At 41.2% G+C, this 8,190-nt stretch overlaps 1 long non-coding RNA gene across 2 annotated transcripts in view; it reads left to right on the forward strand.

Moving 5' to 3' along the window:
• Positions 1-7,022, forward strand: part of LOC112224111 — a 30,441-nt gene extending 23,419 nt beyond the window's left edge. For both annotated transcript variants that reach the window (XR_002949426.2, XR_002949427.2), the window contains 2 exons: positions 2,019-2,195; positions 4,568-7,022. This is a non-coding gene — a long non-coding RNA (uncharacterized LOC112224111). The remainder of the gene's footprint in view (positions 1-2,018; positions 2,196-4,567) is intronic.
• Positions 7,023-8,190: the final 1,168 nt, after the last annotated feature.

An 8,190-nucleotide genomic window follows, 5' to 3' on the forward strand; every position in this document is an offset into this window, starting at 1 on the left:
TCAGATTCCTGTGTGTATTAATAATGGTCTACCACCCAAAGGACATCCAGCCAACTTGACACGTCTGTGGGAAGCATCGGAGTCCACACGGGCCAGCATCCCTGTGGAACGATTTCGACACCTTGTAGATTCCATGCCATGATGAACTGTTCTGAGGGCAAAAGAGGGTGCAACTCAGTGTATATCCATATACTTGTTCAGCAAAGACTCTGAGAAACATAGTATATTACAGTTTTTCAGGTCCCGTTGATAGGATAGATCCAAAGGGAGCTCGTCCAGTTTGTTCTCCAGTGATTGTACTGTTCTGGAAAAACACAGGGACACTCAAAGTCCATCTTAAATGAATCATTGTTTATTGTCAGCGCGCTGGAGAGGTTCCAACCAACTCAATGCACCATAGTACACATCAATCAGGAGCTCTCTGGGCAGTCCCAGCAGTTGTCTTATATACGGCTATACACAGACAAGTTATATTTGCATGATTTAACATAATTAATTCATCATTATTGTTTTGTTTCATTCATATGACCGACCACTACTGTTTCATAACATGTGACAGACCAACACCTTACGAGGCTTCTCCTCTCTAAGCTGAGACCTTGAAACTGGGATATCTTTCGTTTGTTCTCAAAACAAGGTCTGGGCGTACTGCCAAATTGCAGCTACTGATAAGAGTATTTGTTTAGTCAACCACTTGCATGAACACAAAAATTGTTTTTTAGAACCGCACATGATTAGAACACAGACATTAGGTATAAGAAAAGCACAAACATTATTCCCATTACAGTACATTCGCCAATGGTGGTGTATTTGCTTGTCGACGTAGTCTCGTCAGGGTGCCAGGTCGCATGCCTCTCTTTCGCTGTAACGTCCTCTTTTGAGTCCCTGGGATAAAGGCCTGGTCCGGAGTAAGAAGAACGTCCAGAGCTGCCAACTGGTTGAAGTATGTTTGTTAGTGATCGCTGTTCAGATGTCTAGAAGCTGTTTTCGGTCATAAGAAATGATAGAGGAGGCATTATGTTTCAGGTAAGACCCAAATTGTGTTGAAGTAGCAATGTTTATTAGAGCAACAGGGGCAGGCAAACGACAAGTCAAGGCAGGCAGGGGTCAATAATCCAGAGTAGTGGGCAATGGTAAAGGACGGCAGGCAGGCTCAGGGTCAGGGGCAGGCGGAGGGGTCAGGCAGGCGGGCTCAGAATCAGGACAGGCAAGGGTCAAAACCAGGAGGGCAAGAAAAAGAGACTGGGGAAAAGCAGGAGCTGAGACAAAACGCTGGTTGACTTGACAAACAAGACAAACTGGCCACAGAAAAACAGAGCACACAGGTATACGTACCCAGGGGATAATGGAGAAGATGGGCGCCACCTGGAGGGGGGTGAAGACAAGCACAAGGACAGGTGAAACAGATCAGGGTGTGACATTATGTTTAAAAAAAAGATCAGCATATAAAAACACACAAAATAGCAGAATTGGTCAGGCTGCTATCCACTGCAGAGCCATCTTTTTCATCAAAAGCAAATCATATTTTATTGGTCACATACACATGGTTAGCAGATGTTATTGCGAGTGTAGCGAAATGCTTGTCATAGCTTGCATCAGCTGTAATAAATTAAGATTTATTCACAATCACAATGACATAATAAGGCTTAGAAATAAGAGTTTGGCATTTTGATAGAAATGTCTACATCGGGGTGACTGTCCTTACCTTAAGTGGTATGGCCACCAATGGAGTTTGCCTGTGGGTTTGTCTTCACCCCTCCATCAACCTATCAGGGGGAAGTCAAAAGGAAATCACTAATTGCAATTAAACGTTCAGGTAAGTTATGATTTTTCCGGCACACTTCAAATGAAATCTTGCTAACATTGTTCACTGCTACCACTGCTACCACCCCTACCCTAGATACTGCTGTGTACAAAAAGACCACCGAACTTTTGTCAGTGAACCAACTAATGTTTTCCAGTTCATTAATAAATCTTGTGTAGTCCACATTAACAATGCTCTGTCTCATCTCTCCCAGCTCCCCTCCCTCCCACAAACAGAACGTGTCCCAGCAGTCGTACCCCTCCAGCACCCTCCTCAGAATCTCAAAAACAACAGCCCCCTTTCCAGAGCAGAAAATCACATTTAAAAATGGTGAGGTGAAGAGAGCTCCCAACTCCTCGCCACTGTTTGAGAATGCAGCCTTCCATCTTAGGTGAGGAGTTGATGTTCTGTCACACCCTGACCATAGTTTGCTTTGTATGTTTCTATGTTTTGTTTGGTCAGGGTGTGATCTGAGTGGGCATTCTATGTTGGATGTCTAGTTTGTCTGTTTCTGTGTTTGGGCCTGATATGGTTCTCAATTAGAGGCAGGTGTTAGTCATTGTCTCTGATTGGGAACCATATTTAGGTAGCCTGTTTTGTGTTGGGTTTTGTGGGTGGTTGTTTCCTGTCTTTGTTGCACCAGATAGGGCTGTTTCGGTTTTGCCACGTTTATTGTTTTGCATTATGTTCATGTTGAGTTTTCCTATTAAAAAACATGAACTTCAACCACGCTGCATTTTGGTCCGCCTCTCCTTCGCAGGAAGAAAGCTGTTACATGTTCCAGGCTCGCTCAACCAGCTCACATCTCAAACAGCTCAGAGGAAGGCCCGAAAAATTGTCAAAGACTCCAGTTACCCAAGTCATAGACAGTTCTCTCTGCTACCGCACGGCAAGCCATGAGACTGCTGAACAATTAATCAAATGGCCATCCGGACTATTTACATTGACCCCCCTTTGTTTTTACACTGCCCCTTTGTTTTTATACTACTGCTACTCGCTGTTTTATCTATGCAGTCACTTTACGAATTACCTTGACTAACCTGTACCCCCGCACATTGACTCGGTACCCCCTGTATATAGCCTCGTTATTGTTATGTAATTTTCTTGGGTTACTTGTGTTTATGATTTCATTTTTTTACTTTACTTTATTTATTAAATATTTTCTTAACTCTATTTCTTGAACTGCATTGTTGGTTCCTCTCTGGGACAGGCGTCCCACTAGCGGGACAACTTCCGGTGAAACTGGAGGGCGTGCAATTCAAATAAATAATCGTAAAAATTATGGATATTAAACATTTAGGAACATACAAGTGTCATATCGGTTGAAAGCTTAAATTCTTGTTAATCTAACTGCACTGTCCGATTTACAGTAGGCTTTACAGCGAAAGCATGCCATGCAATTGTTTGAGGACGACACCCCACATCAAAATATTTTTCCACCAGCACAGGTTTCATAAAGTCACCAATAGCGATTAAATATTCACTTACTTTTTCAAAATCTTCCTCTGATTTGTCATCCAAAGGGTCCCATTTACAACATGTAGTGTCATTTTTGTTAGATAAAATCCTTCTTTATATCCCAAATAGTCTGTTTAGTTTGCGCCATTGATTTGAGTAATCCACTCGTTAAGCATGCAGAAAAGGAATCCAAAAAGCTACCGCTAAACTTTGTTAAAACAAGTCAAAATACGTTTCTATCCAATCCTCAATACCCTAAAATGTAATTAAACTATAATATTTCATACGGAAAGAAGTATGTTCAATAGGAAAACAATATTAGCAGGTGCCTGTCCTCTTTGTGTCACGCCTGCTCCTGCTCCTGCTCTTCCCTTCCCCTGGCACTTGAGTGCGCCTGATTACCCTGCATCACAGGTTTCTGCCATCCATCACTCACACCTGCCTTCCCTCATCACACGCATCAGCGTTATTGGATTCACCTGGACTCATTCATCACCTGTTATTTCCTCCCCTATATTTGTCAGTTCCCTAGCTTTGTTCCCTGCTGCTTCATTGTATTGTTTTTGTCTTAGTTTATGTTCTTGACGCTGTTCATGTCTTGTCTATGTCCGTTAATATTAAATGTTTTACTCCCCGTACCTACTTCGTCCATCCAGCGTCATTCTTCGTGACACTTCGTTGCGCACGCATAGACTAATTTCTAAGTCTGTATCCTAGTACTAAAACTCATAATTTTTCCTCTTTTGGGAAGAAACAAGCCTAAAACCTTGAACAAAGACCACTGACATCCAGTGGAAGCCATAGGAATTGCATCCTGGGAGCTGGATTACATTTTATCCCTATACGTTCTAATGGAAGAGCATGGGCTCTCAAAAAAAAACATTTCTGGTTGGTTTTTCTTTGGATTGTCTGCTACCATATCTATTGTGTTATAGTCTCCTACATTATTTTAACATTTCTACAAACTTCAGAGTGTTTTCTTTCCAATGGTACCAATGGTATCCAGGCTTCAGGGCCTAAACAACAGGCAGTTTACTTTGGGCATGTCAGTCAGGCAGAAATGGAGAAAAATAGACCCTAGCCTGAAGAAGTATTATGGGCTTGTAAGTAAGCATTTCACGGTAAGGTCTACACCTGTTGTATTTGGCGCATGTGACAAATATAACTTGATTTGTTTTGACAGGTTTGCCTAGCAATAATGTCATTTTTATATACAGTTCAATTGGAGTCTCAAAAATCACAAGTGAACTCTTGACATTGTATCAGTATTGTGGCTAACATTGTGTCCATCTCTACCTTCCTCAGCTCTACTTCCTTCATCCATGCGATCTCAATCACCTGCTTACATCCAGCCAATCCCAGGCACCCCTTCCCTTCCAGTAACCAGAGGCTGACCTTCCGAAGGAGAAACCAGACATTGGGGGTCATCCATGGGATCCAGACTACTCATACATTATCCCAGAAGGCAGTGGGGAAGGGATGAAGCATTTAAACACCACCGTCAACAGATGACTGGTCAATGTGCTTCAAAGAGACATTCTTTGGTAGGCTTAAAGCTAGTATAAATCAGACAATACTGGAATTCATGCTATCCACATATTAAGATGCCAACAAAACAAAGAGTCTTGCATGTGATGACAGATGAAGATATGGAAAAGATTATGATGACAACCAGAGCATGAATTGCACAGTGACATTCAAAGTAGTCTCTATTGAGTGCAAAAAAATGTATGGGCCTAAAAATAAAGACAATTTAACGGTAAAAATGTTTTACCATTTTAATGTAGCATGAACACATCAGTCATGATACTTTCATCTGATTGCCAAACAAATCACTTCAAAAAGTTGGCTACCTACCTGTGCCTTTTCTTCCACACCAAACTAATCAAACAGTGCAATGGATGTACACTTGCGCCATTAGATTAATGGAATTAGATATCGGTTTACAAAACACCAAAAAGTGTGCCTACTGACATCGGACGATTGTCATTGATTAGGCCTACGTTAATTGATGCAGCTTACTGACAAAGTCACTTTTTTTGTATCCTGAAAAGTCGGGACACCCCCCAAATGGGTCTGAAACTGTCCAGGGAATAACGGGATAGTCAGCCGGTAGCCTACCTTCTCAGCAGAGGCAATGTTACACACATGAACACGTGCGGAACAGGTACCCTACATTCAATATAATACACCAGTTGAATCAAAACATGTTTGTACCATAGTTCATGAGTTGTCCATAATTCATGAATTGAATGCTTGGAGTCTTCACAGATCGTGTGACACAAAACACTACTTTCCTTTCCTTACATTGACATTCATGACAGTGTTATTTGTAATTATTAGAACATCAGAACATTGAAGTTAAAACCTGTATGATACCTGTATGAATCTCTGAAAATGCACTGTAAGTGTAACTATGCCTATGTAACATTTCATTATGTTTAGACGTAAAAACAGTTACCAAAAGAGTCAACTATAGTCCTACTGTCATTGATGTTGGATGGATTGGATGCACATTCGTGTCTAGCTGTAGGATAGTTGTCTAGTGATATTGGTGGCCATCATCCGCTGATCCAGGAAATAAAATATTGATAGAAAATAATAAAGCAAAATAAATGGTATACTTCTTATGGCCACGGACGGCATAGACAACACCAATACCCGCGCGCACCTGAAAAACAAAGCAATGAGCGCTCTAGACAGCTGACTGACAAAAGCAAACTGATAAATCAACAGATACATCTAATGCATTAGAATAAAGGCTATTTTTTTAAATCAAGGACGAATGGCAAACAAACAGCAAAAATGAGCAAGTACAAGGGAAAATCTATGCGTTTAAAGGAGCTCAGCTGAGGTCAAATTCGGCGCTACTAAGTGGTTAGCTCAGTGGACATGGAGACGGTATATACAGCCACATAGAAGTAAATGGTTTAAACCATGACAGAGTTGTTACATTTGGAAGCTTTTATTTTCATATTTACCACTGTAAAACATATTTGCATTTAGAGGCGCTAATGTCTCATTCAGGGCAGCTGAGCCTCCCCCGGCTCCCCCGTAATTTGCACCCTGAAGACAACCAGCGTTGACATATGACTCTCTATACTTCTAGCTCCATCCTTGCCACCAAGACCTTCCTTTGAGGTCCTGTCCAGAATCCCTAGTCTTGTTGCCTGATTCTTACATGCTGACCAGACCAGACACGTCGCATGCGCGAGCGTTGCAAAATAAATTCAATTATTGTGTTATTCAACTTGTGTCTAATCGTAGTGCTCACCATAAAGGGCTGCATAGAAGGCTGCACGATTAATCGAATTCAGATTGAAATTGAGATATTGGCATGTGCAATATCCATATCGCGAGTGGCTGCAATTTTCTCCTTTCTTTGACACTTAATACAACAAAAACTAGACTACAGTTCCTCCTTCAATGAGAAGCGCTGAAGTCCATTCATTCACTCTACATGCACAGAAGATGCCAATCACAAGCGGGCTCTCTCACTCGCTGCATGGCATGCACATGCTGGCCAATCACAAGCATCCCCGCTTAGAGCATGCAGTTAGATGCTGGTGAGGAGAGAAAAGGCAAAACCTCAGCGTGTGTGTCGGAAACACGAGTGTGGTAAGGCTAGATTAAAAGAATGTGATAGGAATACCTCCATAATAAATGTTGTTCTGTATAATCAATATTGTTTTGTTTTAAGTACAGTGGGGCAAAAAAGTATTTAATCAGCCACCAATTGTGCAAGTTCTCCCACCATAATATGCAAATAAATTAATTAAAAATCCTACAATGTGATTTTCTGGATTTTTTTTCTCATTTTGTCCGTCATAGTTGAAGTGTACCTATGATGAACATTACAGGCCTCTCTCATCTTTTTAAGTGGGAGAACTTGCACAATTGGTGGCTGACTAAATACTTTTTTGCCCCACTGTAGTTTCACATTCAATGCTGGTTGAAGCTGTATATACTGACCCAAACCTGGTGCCAGGATAAAGTGACTAAAGAGGGCAGTTGAAATCAGCATCCTGGATTGGAATTATATTGAATTCTGCTTATATCATGCCATACGACAATAAACATAAAGTTTAAACGCGAGAACCATTGAGTGCTTTTAAAGTGATGGATAGTTTGGCGCAAAATCTGCAGCCTATCATCACAACGGACAGTGCCCTACACACTAAAGCAAGGCTGTTTTGGTAAAGAATATAGGCTACAAGATAGACGGGGTTGTTCACCAATTACAAACAGCCTATGTGAATGCAGCCGTACACACAGCTGTCTTACCAGAATAATTGCAAACTAAATGCTGAATAGCAGTTTGGCTTGGAATACCAACACAACCGCAAATGTGAACAAATGAATGAGAACAGAACAAGACAGTGGTACCAAGTAGTAGGCCTAGTAAACAAAATATTAGATTGATAAAGGCATTACACAATCTATATTTAGGCCAGTTACATTAGCAGTGAACAAAAGGCGAATGGAGATCCAAATAACCAAAACAACGAGATGCAGCAATGCACAGCTGTCTTACCAAATGAATCCTGCCCCCTTCAAACATGGACAATTAGCCACTCATGAGTTCAGCAACATGTCGTGTTACGGCATTATTCATTTCTGTGGATCAAATTTGAGTAATCAATTAAGCAATGCCAGCCCACCATAAACACGTTTCCAATACGTACAGTTCCATTTACAACCACGAAAACCAATGGGCTACCAAGAAAACCATAATATAATGTATCCATTTCTATGATGAAACACACCGATATGTAGCTATACCCAGGGGCGTTATTTGTGGTCTTGCATTGGAATTATATTGAGTTCTGCTTATATCATGCTATATCACAATAAACGGAATAAATCACAATGGAAAATGAGTTGGAGTCCATTTGGAGCAGGCGATTTCAGTCTGCAAAAACTGGCGA

Source organism: Oncorhynchus tshawytscha, linkage group LG25, assembly GCF_018296145.1.
Source record: "Oncorhynchus tshawytscha isolate Ot180627B linkage group LG25, Otsh_v2.0, whole genome shotgun sequence".
Taxonomy (NCBI): Eukaryota; Metazoa; Chordata; class Actinopteri; order Salmoniformes; family Salmonidae; genus Oncorhynchus; species Oncorhynchus tshawytscha.